General features: G+C 29.4%; 1 protein-coding gene across 2 annotated transcripts in view; it reads right to left on the reverse strand.

Moving 5' to 3' along the window:
• The window catches only part of LOC107444240 (uncharacterized), a 34,453-nt gene extending 29,066 nt beyond the window's left edge, over positions 1 to 5,387 (reverse strand). The window contains exon 1 of one of the 2 annotated variants that reach the window (XM_087161479.1): positions 5,288 to 5,387. The gene's annotated coding sequence lies outside the window, so the exon portion shown is untranslated. Of the gene's footprint in view, positions 1 to 2,334; positions 2,401 to 5,287 lie in introns of those variants that run through there. The other variant, XM_087161478.1, reaches the window with a different exon arrangement.
• Positions 5,388 to 12,397: the final 7,010 nt, after the last annotated feature.

Below are 12,397 nucleotides of genomic sequence, written 5' to 3' on the forward strand. Positions count from 1 at the left end.
TGAAAGTGAGTTACAATGTAAGTTTTAATACTAACCTTTTTAAAACTTTATATCTTAACAATTAGATATCTGTTGCACATAAATTGTTTAATAAAGGTGCACATTAAAGTTATTGTAGCCCGAATTTTTATTATTTATTTAATATTTTTAAAAATATTATTAATAGCAATTAAATATTTTTAGAAATCTACTTCTAATTTTAATTTGTAATTCAATGCTGTTGTTTTGTACAACTTCGTAAAAATCTGACAAAGTTGCCGCCCGCCATTTGATTTGTGCTTTTAATTGTGGCCCCCAACCTCATGTCAGTTGGAAACCCCTGATTTAGATTATCAGGAAATCGTCGGTGAACTTTTATATTTAGCAAATAGAACTCGACCAGATATTGCTTTTGTAACTAGTTATTTATCACAATTTAATAAACGTCCCGAAAAAAGACGTTATATTTTGGCTGAAAGAGTTTTGAAATATTTGAACTGTTCAAAAGATAGAGTCATGTTTTATAGTAAAAAAAAATTTTTTTTATTTTTTTTAATTATGGTGCGGATGCAAGTTGGGACAACGCAGAAGGAGGAAAATCTTTTTCAGGTTCCGTAATTATGATAGGTAATTCTCTTATAACATGGAAAAGTCGAAAACAAAGATGTGTTGGACTATCAACATGTAAAGCTGAATTATTTGCTGCAGCTGACACAGCTCAAGAACTTACTTGGTTAATAAATATGCTAAAAGAAATGAACTGTAAAAAATTTATTAATGCTCCTGTTACTATATTTTCTGATAGCTAAGCTGCTATTGACTGGTTGAATAATGGTAAATCTTCTAACAAAACCAGGCATGTAAATCTTAAATTTCATTTTGTGTGAGATATGATTGAAGATGAAATATTAGAAACTGTTTATAACAGTACTAATGATAATATTTCTGATTTTTTAAAATTAAAGCTGTAACTTTTGAGAAGTTAATTTTCTCTTTGGAGAAAATAAGTTCAATTCGAAACTTATATTAAGAGAATTATTATTTCTATATATATATATATTGATATTTGTATTTAAAAGTAAAATCCTTCTAGCAGGGGAAGATTGTTGTCCTTCCCATTGAAGAATTGCTATAAAGTCTCTTTTTAATACCACCAGATGGCGTTCTTTTTAAATTTGTATGTATTTGTCTGTTCTTTGTTAACAAACCTTTACTTTCTGTCTGAATCTCGATCTCCACGGACTACACAATGTACATTCGAAGTAGAGATAAATAAAATACATTTTTAATATCTCGTATCAATACAGAAAAGTGAAAAACAAGCAATTCACTTACAATCTTACACTGAAATGTTATGTTGCAAGCATGTAGGCGACCACCGACTAAGTTATCTTAATCCCTAAAAGAAAAATTCCTCAGAAGTTGTGCTGCATACTTCAGAATAATGCATCTTTATTTTTGTTAATCACAGCAGCCTATTATCCATCTTATAGCTAAGTATTGAGATCACATTCAGTGTTATCAGTGAAGCCATTCCATTGTTTACAAAAACATTTTGTAGTTAATTATTTTGCTTGAGATTCAATGTTAGTTGAAATGTTAAGCTGAATGAAAGTGACACATTTTATAAGAATAAAAAAATTTATAGGATTTTTTTTAAGCCGAAAATTTTCCTTTCGCTGCCTGAAATTCCCTCAAAATCTTGTTCACATGGTAAGGCATATTTTTCTTAACCTGCATTTAAGTAATAATTACAAACATGAATAAAAAAAATTTCTTATAAGTTGAGATTAGACAATTAATACCTAAGTGGTGGTCACCACTTTAATTTGTAGCACAAAATAATATTTAAATTGATAATAATTAATGCCATAAAGCAGTAAATAAAAATCAAAAAATATGTCTTCAGTGAGAGATTATTTGCTCAACTTTGTTTGGAAAATGATGACAACTAGAATCGTTTACTACTTCACTCAGAAGTCAGATCGAATTTAAGCTCCCTTTAATTCAGTGTTGGAATTCTTGTAAAGCAAAGACAATGATTTGCGACACAAATTAATAACAATATAGCCTGTGCAGCTGATTTATTTATCAAAATTGAAAAACCACAAAAAACTACTAAATTCAAAACTAATTTAAACTACAAGGGGATCAATTAAATTTAATCAAAATTAAAAGCGTAATATATCTGCGTATCTTGCAAAACTTTTTTTGAACAAACTAAACTTGAGAAGAGAATATTCTCAGGTTCTAAATCTTTAGAAATTCAAAACAGACATGAAGGTTAGCTTGCTTACAGTGAACACCTAATGACTCATCATATAGATCTGGAAGATTATCAAAAAAATTATTCACCTGGGTATTCCCGACTGGGTATTGAACCCTGTTGCGCAAGGACAGACTCAGATCCCAAACACAGATGAATCTATAATAATACAGGAGGAGATTATTGAAATATTCACTAAGGAGGAACTTTTGTTTGAACAAGGATATGGATGGCACAAATTCTGGTTACAAAAACAGATCCCAATTTTATATTCCGCATTATGGGTCAGTGGCGTAAATAATGTTAGATATATAAATGCTAGACGAGTTTTTATAATTAGATAGATTGTGAAATAAAATGAAAAAGTAGGGTTACGATCTTCGCCAGTCCAGTTTAAGATAAAGTAGTGTTCTCATGGATTCAATTTACGTCCATGACAATTAATTGAAATCGAACGTAATGTCTTACGATCATCTTCTGATTGCTATTGTAATTATTAATTTTAAATTATAAAGCTCATCATCTGTATCAATGAGGTTTGAAAATTAAACACATATAAGAATTTAACATAATAAGGTAATTTCAAGGTAAAAACTTAATTATAAATTCCAATTTTCATTCAGGATTTTATGTTATTATGAATAATACGTTTTATACATTGATATTTCCAGCATACATACTTGTGAAATATTTTTTTAGGAAATAAATTAATTTCATGGGTCATGAGCAGTAAAGAACAGTTAAATCACCCAATAGTAAAAGAGAGCAAAGCCAACAATCCAGAAATAATAGACAATGATTGGGGAGATAAGGGGGACACAATTTGAAGCCAGCCAGCTTTTCATGCGTGCCGCTTGACAGCCCCTGAATATAATAAAAAAAATTATAATTCTTTTAAATAATTTTTATAATTTAAATAATTTTCATTATAATTTTTTAATAAAGAAAATTATAATAATTATTCTAGAAAATAAAAGTTACTCCTCTAGAAAAATGACATGACATTATGGCGAGAGCCACGATGACTCAGGAGATAGAACATTCGCCTTCCAAAGAGGTGAACCGGGTTCGAATCCCAGTCGATACAAATTCCGCATCCGGCTTACACCGATCACAGTGCTGATGTGAAATATCCTCAGTGATAAACGGATCATGGGTCAGAGTCCCCTTGCCATCAGGCTAACCGTGGGAGGTTCTCGTGGTCTTCCTCTCCATGTAACACAAATGCGGGTTAACTCCATCAAAAAGTCCTCCATGAAGTCAAATTTCTCCCAATGCTCGATCCAGGAGCTCTCTCGTCTTCTGGATTGGGTTCAAAATTACAAGGATACGGAGTTGAAAATTAGAAGTCGTAAATCCATAAAATTGGGTCGGCTGTTCAACGACGGTTATAAAATGATGACATTATGGTTAGTAATACAAAGGAAGATCCGACTGATTAGTCAAACTTTCTCTAATAAAAATCAGTACTCCTATAATAAAGAGACTCATTAAATCAACAACTATATGATTCTGCGGATCAATGAACAAATGACCGAATCAATCAGAAAACAATGGTAAATGAATGGATTACGGATTAATCTTTGATTGAGGAAATGAATGAGTCATTAAATCAATAAATGAGAGAAAATTGGATTGATGATATGCTAAATAAAATAACACGAAACCTACCATTTATTGATTTACAAAATAAATTATAGACTTCTTTAATCTCTGATTATTTATTAACTTTAACAAATGACTGTAGATTCATCTAACTGTTAATTCATCTACGAGCAAATCAGCATAGTAAAAATATATATATATTAAGGGCAGTCATCATAAAGCACCCTCTTTTCTAAATTTTAAATTTTTAACAATCTAATGCTTCTGTAGGTAAGACTATTAAACATGTAGATGATTTTTATTAAAAAAAATCAATAATTTGATTTTTACAAGCATAGCTGTAAAAATATTACAGATAGTAGTAGTTTTAACTTATGTGTAATATTAGGAATTATGTGAGGTTAAAAAATATAACTTAAGAGGTTGTTGTGGTAAGTAGGAAAATATTTGGAATTAATTTATTAACACTAATAGTATTATAAAATGCTAGAAGAAAATATTAACTAATTTTATTTTAACATTTTAAACTAGAAGTGAATACTGTTCATGAACAATATATATATATATATATATATATATATATATATATATATATATATATATATATATATATATATATATATATATATTTTCATATTCCTGCTACACACACATATATATTTTAACAAAATTCAATAATATCAATCCTGGTGGGGTGACCGCCAACAGTACCTATGGTAGCTTATGAGCTGCAACAATGGCTCAAGAGACAGAGAAAGCATCACAATGATGACGTAACCGAGGCTTAAATCCCCGTGATCAATTATGCTGGCCACGACAAATTCTGCCTACTGACATGACAAATGCTTTAAAAAAAAACAATTGCTTATCTTTTAATATTTAATTGCAATAAATTTTTTGTCTCAATAAACAGTGAAACGGTTTTATGAGATGGAATAAATGTTTAGTCTTAAAATGTATTTTGCCAAACAGTGATTCGCATCTTAAAAAAAGGAAATAAAATAAAAACTTTTTTTTTGTTAGTTTATTCATTTAAAAGATTTTTTTCTTCCTAAATTTCACATTAAGAGTGTTCAATTTTGAAGTATTTATTAATATTTGATTCTAAAAATAAAATAAATAAAAACTGAATTCACCTTAGAATATGTTGCAAACATGTTAATATGAAAAATATTTTTCTTTGTGTTAATATTAGTTATACAGTTTCCATTTTTAAAATAATGGGAAACGAACTCCCTTTTTAAAAGCAGATGTAACTTGTCTCCTGAAATCGTGACGGTAAATTGCATCATAAAGAGCAGGAGATATGCTTTCTTTCCCCCATTTCTATTGAAAACACCATTCATTAACTTATATTAAACGATAAATAAAATATGAGTGTTTAATACATAATTCAGTAAATACTTAATAAATTGCACATTAGGAAGACTCACTTACCCTTGTTATGCAGAAACGTTTTAAGACAGCGAAACCCCCTAAATGTTCATCATCACAAGAGGAACTTGTATCTGTAACGGATCCCTACATTGGCAGCCTTGGAACGCGGACGGTGACGTCACTATCCCGAGGAGAGCAGTGAGGGAAATCCCTGCCCTCGAAAGAAGGTTTGAACCCTCCCCCTAGGAAATGATATTGGGTATCGATAGTTATAAGAAAGTGACCAATGGCTTTTGTTTATCCTTTAATCGTTCTCCCCTCGCTTGGGGGTCGGGTTTCGGAAAGGGAATGAAATTCTTTCATTTTGACAATTACGTAATTTAAAATAAATATCTATTTATTTTAATCTTTGATCTTTCTTCAACAACTTAATATGTAGTATTTGTTTTAAACTTGTTTGCATTATTGTATTTATTATTAAAGAATCGAGTCACTTCTAATTATCTTTATTAACAGTTTTCGAAACATAGAAATATTCTTAAAATAAAAAATAACATCATATTACAAATCAAATACATCTTTATTTATTACCTTTTCTAAAAATCGTACTTTGTTGTTTTAAATAAGTGTAATTGATTCATTCAGAAATATCATCACTAGATTATAAAACTTTAGAAATTATACATATATATTACAGAGAGCTTTCAGATTTAACGAACTTTAATAAGGGTTATTTAATTTGACTTTCTGTTTTTAATTATTTTATTATTTATAAAAATTTTATTATATTTATGATTAATTTATTACTGTCTTATTATTTATAACTATTTTGTAATGCTTGGTTTGCCCGCAAGATGGCGCTACACAAAAACTTCACCCATGATCCTCTCGGACTCTCACAAAAACTTTTGTTGTGTTTGCGTTTTTTATAGTAATTAAAATGTTTGAAAAATTAACGAAATGAGCTAGAGTGGCTTATTACAATTTTATATTACATTTTTGCAATACGTAAAATACGAACCTTTATACTACTACAAATCTTTTAGTTTTAGAGGTACAATAAGTATCAAAATAACGTGCAAAAAATGAGCTTTAAATAATCAAAATATATGAAATTAACTTTAAGAATGAAATTAACATTTTTTAATTAATTATTAGTTTGAATAATGTGAAAAAAAAGTTGCATTACAATTAAAAAAAACAGCTTTTTCAATTTTTTTCTTTGCTTTTTGGTTATGACACTTTTTTTCGAAATTGCAAACTTATACATTTTAATAAGCAAAATTGTACGTTAGTTTTTAAAAAAAAAAAAACATTATTATATTTAGTTACATTATTTTAACCCAGAGAAATTATTTTGAGAGGTAGTTAGAGAAAAAGATGATACTTCCCCATATATACTAAGGAATATTATCCAGCTTTTCTTTTCAATTCCGTACAGATAATTATTATAATTACAAAAAATATACCTTATGGAGAGGCTTTAATTTATTTTTATACTTTTGCAAAAGTATTTAATGAATAATTTTTAAATACTGTTACAGAACACCTGCATTATATTTATAATGTGTAACAATGTGTGTTGGTAAATTTCTATGGGTTGCATGAATAATAAAACTAGTAATTATATAGGTACCGATAGTGTAACAGATTAAAATTTTATGGTTGGAATTCTAATTCATTAAAATCTAACATTAGTATTCAAATAAAAAGTTCTGAACCACTACATTTCTATGTTAAAAAATTTTATAATTATTAATACATTCGTTTGCACGATAGGAATTCAAAATTGATAGGAATTTATTCAAAAGAATAGAATTGTTTTGTTAATCGATGTCAAATAGATAAATGTAATAGGTAATTAAAAAACGTTTTGTTCGTAATAAATAATGTACTATCCGAAATTATAAAACAATTTGTCATAATAAATCAAGGATAACAAAAAGTGAGTTACTAAAGTGCATTTAAAGTAATACTCTTGAGCCAGAATTAATCAAGGATACAAAAACTGGGTTACTAAAGTGCATTTAAAGTAATACTCTTGAGCCAGAATTAATCAAGGATACAAAAACTGAGTTACTAAAGTGCATTTAAAGTAATACTCTTGAGCCAGAAGTAATCAAGGATACAAAAACTGAGTTACTGAAGTGCATTTAAAGTAATACTCTTGAGCCAAAAGTTTCAAGCTCCTTAACTCGGACATCCAATTGACAACACTTAGAAACGGTTAACACGTTAAATGCCACTCTAATTTTACATGGCTTACTCGTCTGGCCACACGGTAAATAACTACAAACTAAATTTGCAAATATAGACAGATTTTGCTAGTTTATAAAAGGTTTAGCATGACATATCTGAAAAAGTGGCAAATTATATATGCCTACGAATTGTTTGAAAATAGTGGTGGATAAAAATCTACTAAATTGAATTCATTAAATTAAGAATCGCAATAATTAAGTAAATTGTGGATAAATTTTTTGCAATTCCATAAAAGAGTGTAAATCTTATAGTTTTATACCATGCTATTCGCTGTCAGCCAGCTGTTTTTCGCGGCCTATGTGAAAGGTCAGTGGCAGCAAGAGGTGGCAGGCGCAACCTAAATGTAATTTCAGTGTCAGCTACCGGTGGTAGAAGCGGCCTAAATGGAAAGTCCAGTGTCAGCCACCGATGGCTGACGTGGTGCTCAACGTGTTAAGAATAATAGAAGAATCTTTAAGATGCTCCTAATGATGGTTGGTTAGGAAAAAAAATTGGATTTTTTTCTTTTTTTTAGATCCCCTATTGCGCGTGTGCAAATAACGATATTACGAAAAACGGAAGAGTGAAATCCATTTTAATTGAGTGTCGACGAATTCTCTGAAAATGCCAATTTACAGATTTGAGATGAAGTTGCGTTTTCCCCTGACAATTCACTGACTTTTTTTTTCTTTTTTTTTTCGAATCTCGTTTTTCCTGACTATTCCCAGGTCTTGCGAATCCGTAATCCGTTATTTTTCTTTCAGAGGATATCGTTGTTCAATTTCCGAATTTCCATCCCAGATTATAAATTTAACAGGATCCGAGTTTAAAAAAAAGATTCATACTTATTTATTATTTTATTTCGCTTTTATTTGTTATAACATCATGTTCTTAGAAGGTGTAGCAAAACTTTGTCGCGTTTTTAATTATATTTTTATTGAAATATAAATTTTGCGGAGATTTTTCTTTTTTTTTCACATCAAGAAACCAAAAAGCAAATTGTTTGATTTAGCTTCATAAAATTGTTCTAGGGGCAACTGTCGTTCATGCTTTTAAAGGAACATGGGCTGTGCTAGTGGTGACAGCAATTATGAAGATAGTGCATAGTGCATGATTTGAATTGAACTTCTGATATAATTTTTGTTGATTCCACTGCAAGTTGTGTGAAAGTGGTGGTGTTACCTTAACGATACTTTTAACAACAACGAAAGGTGGAGCACTACCCGTTGCTGCAATCATACATAAAAATCAAAGTATCGAGAGTTATATAGCATAATTTTCTTTACAAATAAAGGAATTTCCTACTTGTTTTGGAAATAAAAAGGTAAGCTCAATATCATTTCTAAGTAAAATGTTGTAAAATATGAATTTTATTTAAGTTTCTTAATTGAAATTATTTTCTAATTATAAAGCATTTACTATATATGGAATTTAAGATATCCAGAAATTTTACTTTTTTCCATGTAAATATGACTAAATCTACATTGAATTAAATCTCATGCAATTTAAATACAAATATATAATATAATGTAAACAAAGCCTCTGTATAAAAACTATCAAATGTACTTGTATAGTAAGAGGACAATGGTGAAATCGACAAGACTCAAAATGCTCCTTTTCATTGTTGAATCCAAATTTTACAACTAAGTTAATAAGGACAGATATAGTGCAGAGAATGAAGGAACATCCATGCTTTGTCCTGGTTTCGAACCCAGGTCCTTCCTGATGTAAGGTCAGCTCTCTCACCACAACGCAGTCTGGACAAAATAAATGAAAAATCAATAAATAAAAAAATAAAGCAATAGACAATAATTTTAATAATAAATTTTTCAGAAAACATTTAAGTATGCAATGGCTTTTATGACGAATTTTTTAATACTTTTTTGTTAATAATTTCGTAAGAATACACGTTTACTTTGTTTTTAAAATATTACATGTTTTTAGCTTTATTAGGAATAGATTATAAATCTTAGTATTAAATACTCATTCTGAGCTATTCATTTTAACTAATGAACAGAGTCCTATTTCATTGAAAGTCATAAGTGTATGAACACCTTTAAGAGTCACTGTAAACATAATAGTGTGTAAAAATGCACTTAGCGATAAGGTAAAATTCATTTCGATTTATATATCCATTCTTTGAAATTATAAATTAACTCCTAAAAATAAATAAAAACTAAATCCTTTTGCCACCACTTTTTAATATTTACTAATTTAAAAACCTCACTAATACTTGCCATTGTCTCATTATATGCCTTTCAAATAATACATTACAGTATGTGTCGTATCTTGCTAGAAAAGAGTTTCGAATTATTTCTACTATAGGTGTTATTACTAACTCATTGTTTAAAAATGAACTTATGTTCATGTAATGTTCACTTCATGCTCGTGAACTCAATGTAATGTAATGTTAACTCATGAACTTAAAAGTTGATTTAGTATATTTTCTTCGTATACTTAGGTTGTGTTTTGATTTTGAAAGAAGTAAATATAAGCAGCATAAAATGCATAATATGGTATTGATTTAAATTAAATGAGAAATTTAAAAAATTCTCATGCTATGCCTAACTTTATAGATTGTCATTAACACAGTGCAGGGGCTGACTAGAGTGAGCTTGGACCAAGGCCCTGAACTTAAATCAAATGTCTCGCTTTTTTTAAAAATAAGAAAATAAAATAAAACAAAAAAAATTCCTTTATTTCAGCGAATCCGGTATAAATTTCTGAATTATTACCTATTTCTGCAATGAGGAAATTCTAATTTAGGATTTTTTTTTTGTAGAGTACTAACAGTAGTACTAACTTGTTGAAAATATAAAAGAACATCAAATTCTAATTTTACTATTCATATAAATACATAAGCATAAAAAAAAAAAATTCATGAAAGTAGTTAAAAAATAAATCAAATTAACAATGTTTAATGTAAACGGGCATTTAAAAAATATTGATATATCCTTAGGAAGAGAACAAGAAAATACAGTTAAAAATAAATATTAACTACAGTCACTTAGTGCCTTTTTAAACACTGTACCTAGGTGACGTAGACCTGAGAGATAATAAGGCCCATGGAATAGTGTCGTTATAGTGAAACGATCATCAGGACTTCTTGTTTCGTAAAGGAGGGAATAAAGAAATAATGCAATTTATAATTTACTTCACCACAACTTAAATTCAATTGACACACATTTTGAGATAATATGCCGAATGAAATAACCAATGAGAATAAAGTAAAAAATAATGTAGATTCTCCAAGAAATTTGTTAATTCTTAAGTGGATATAAAAAAAATCAGATTCTCGCTTATCGAGTAAATTATAAAACATTTCTTTTTTCAGAATATACGGAGATATTACAAGTGACATTTTAAATTGACCGGTATTTTATTTTATTTTATTTATTTATTTATTGATCATTTTTCATATAGTCTGAAACTTGAGTAAAACCTGAAAAGTTTAAAGACTTGTTTGAAAGTTAAGTTTAGGTATTTTTTCGGGAAATAAAGTATTTTTTGAAAATTTTATTCTAAAATTTTGTGGAGGTTGTGTCATAAAGCATATCTTTAAAAGTAGTTTCTTATAAAAATAGTATTTATATATCTTCTCGTGTTGATAAGGAGAGATAACTTATATCAGTAGATTAGACAACTCTTTCATCTCTTGCTCACTTATGTGCTTGCTCTTCATCCATTTATGATAACTTGCAATCAGATAGATTGGTGAAAGTAAAACAATCATAATGACAGACATCAAAGTGTTATCTATGTTTGCCATATGCGCATCCGATATGTTACATTCGGAAGGCTTAAGACAGTTGTGTAAAGAAAAAAAAAGTCGTTTTTTTTTTCTTGTAGCAAGGTATCATGCAGTGGTTGGAAAAACTATATATTGAAGTAATACTTCTTATGCGACTTCCAACAGGGTTGTCTTATGCGACTTCCAACAGGGCTACATTTTTATTGACCGGGAAATCACGTGGTAGGATCCAGTTTTCCCTCATTCATTTCCATATTGTTTTGGTTCTCACTAGCATAAAAATAATAAAAGTATTGTTTTTCTATAAATATTTTTTTAGTTTGTTTTGATACACATATAATTTAAGAGGGTAGTATTTTTTATTTTCAAATTTAGTGGATAACAATTGTAAAAAATGAGTGAAAACAATCCCACGGACATTGCGACGGATTTAAGGTTATGTCAAAGTACGTCTCTTGTGAATATCAATTGATTGTTTCTCTTCTGAAATTACATTATGACGCATTCACACACATTATTAATACAAATACATTTTTCAGGGCGAAACGATGAGGCAACCACAAGCACTTCCACTGGTTCAAGAGGGGAAAATGCACATTATTATCGTGATTACAGAACACGGAAGCGAGTGGAGCGGTAAAAATAGTCGTTGAATAGAACTAGTAACCCTTCTACGACTGCTGATTCTTCTACAATTAACGTCGCAGGTTGGGAAGTTTAACTTTTTTTCTCGCGGAGGGACTCCGCACTATTCTTTTTTTTTTTTTTGCAGTTAACAACTCTACTTTATTACTATAAATGAGGTTTCACTTCGACTACTTTCTTTTTTAAAAAAATAGTGACTATACAAACTACTTTCGGAATACAGTCACTACTTTTTTCAAACGAACTTTGTTGGAGAAATTAATTTACATCCATGTTAAAAATGATTTAAATAAGAATATACTTTCCCCGTTCCCCAGTAAAATTCGATATTCGGGTACAAATTTAGATCTCGTTGCCGCGAGAGATTTCACGGGAGATGAGGTGCAGATTCCAACCGGGACAAGCCCGGTCGAGGGACTCAGTTTACCTCTCCCCTCCCATGGCATTTACTGAAAACCATGGATGAAAACCAAAAAATTGACATGATGACAGCAGATAATATCCGTTTTCCTTTACAAGCAAGCCATATAATTGAC

Source organism: Parasteatoda tepidariorum, chromosome 4, assembly GCF_982258835.1.
Source record: "Parasteatoda tepidariorum strain Cologne lab strain chromosome 4, Ptep-v5.0, whole genome shotgun sequence".
In the NCBI taxonomy this organism is placed as follows: Eukaryota; Metazoa; Arthropoda; class Arachnida; order Araneae; family Theridiidae; genus Parasteatoda; species Parasteatoda tepidariorum.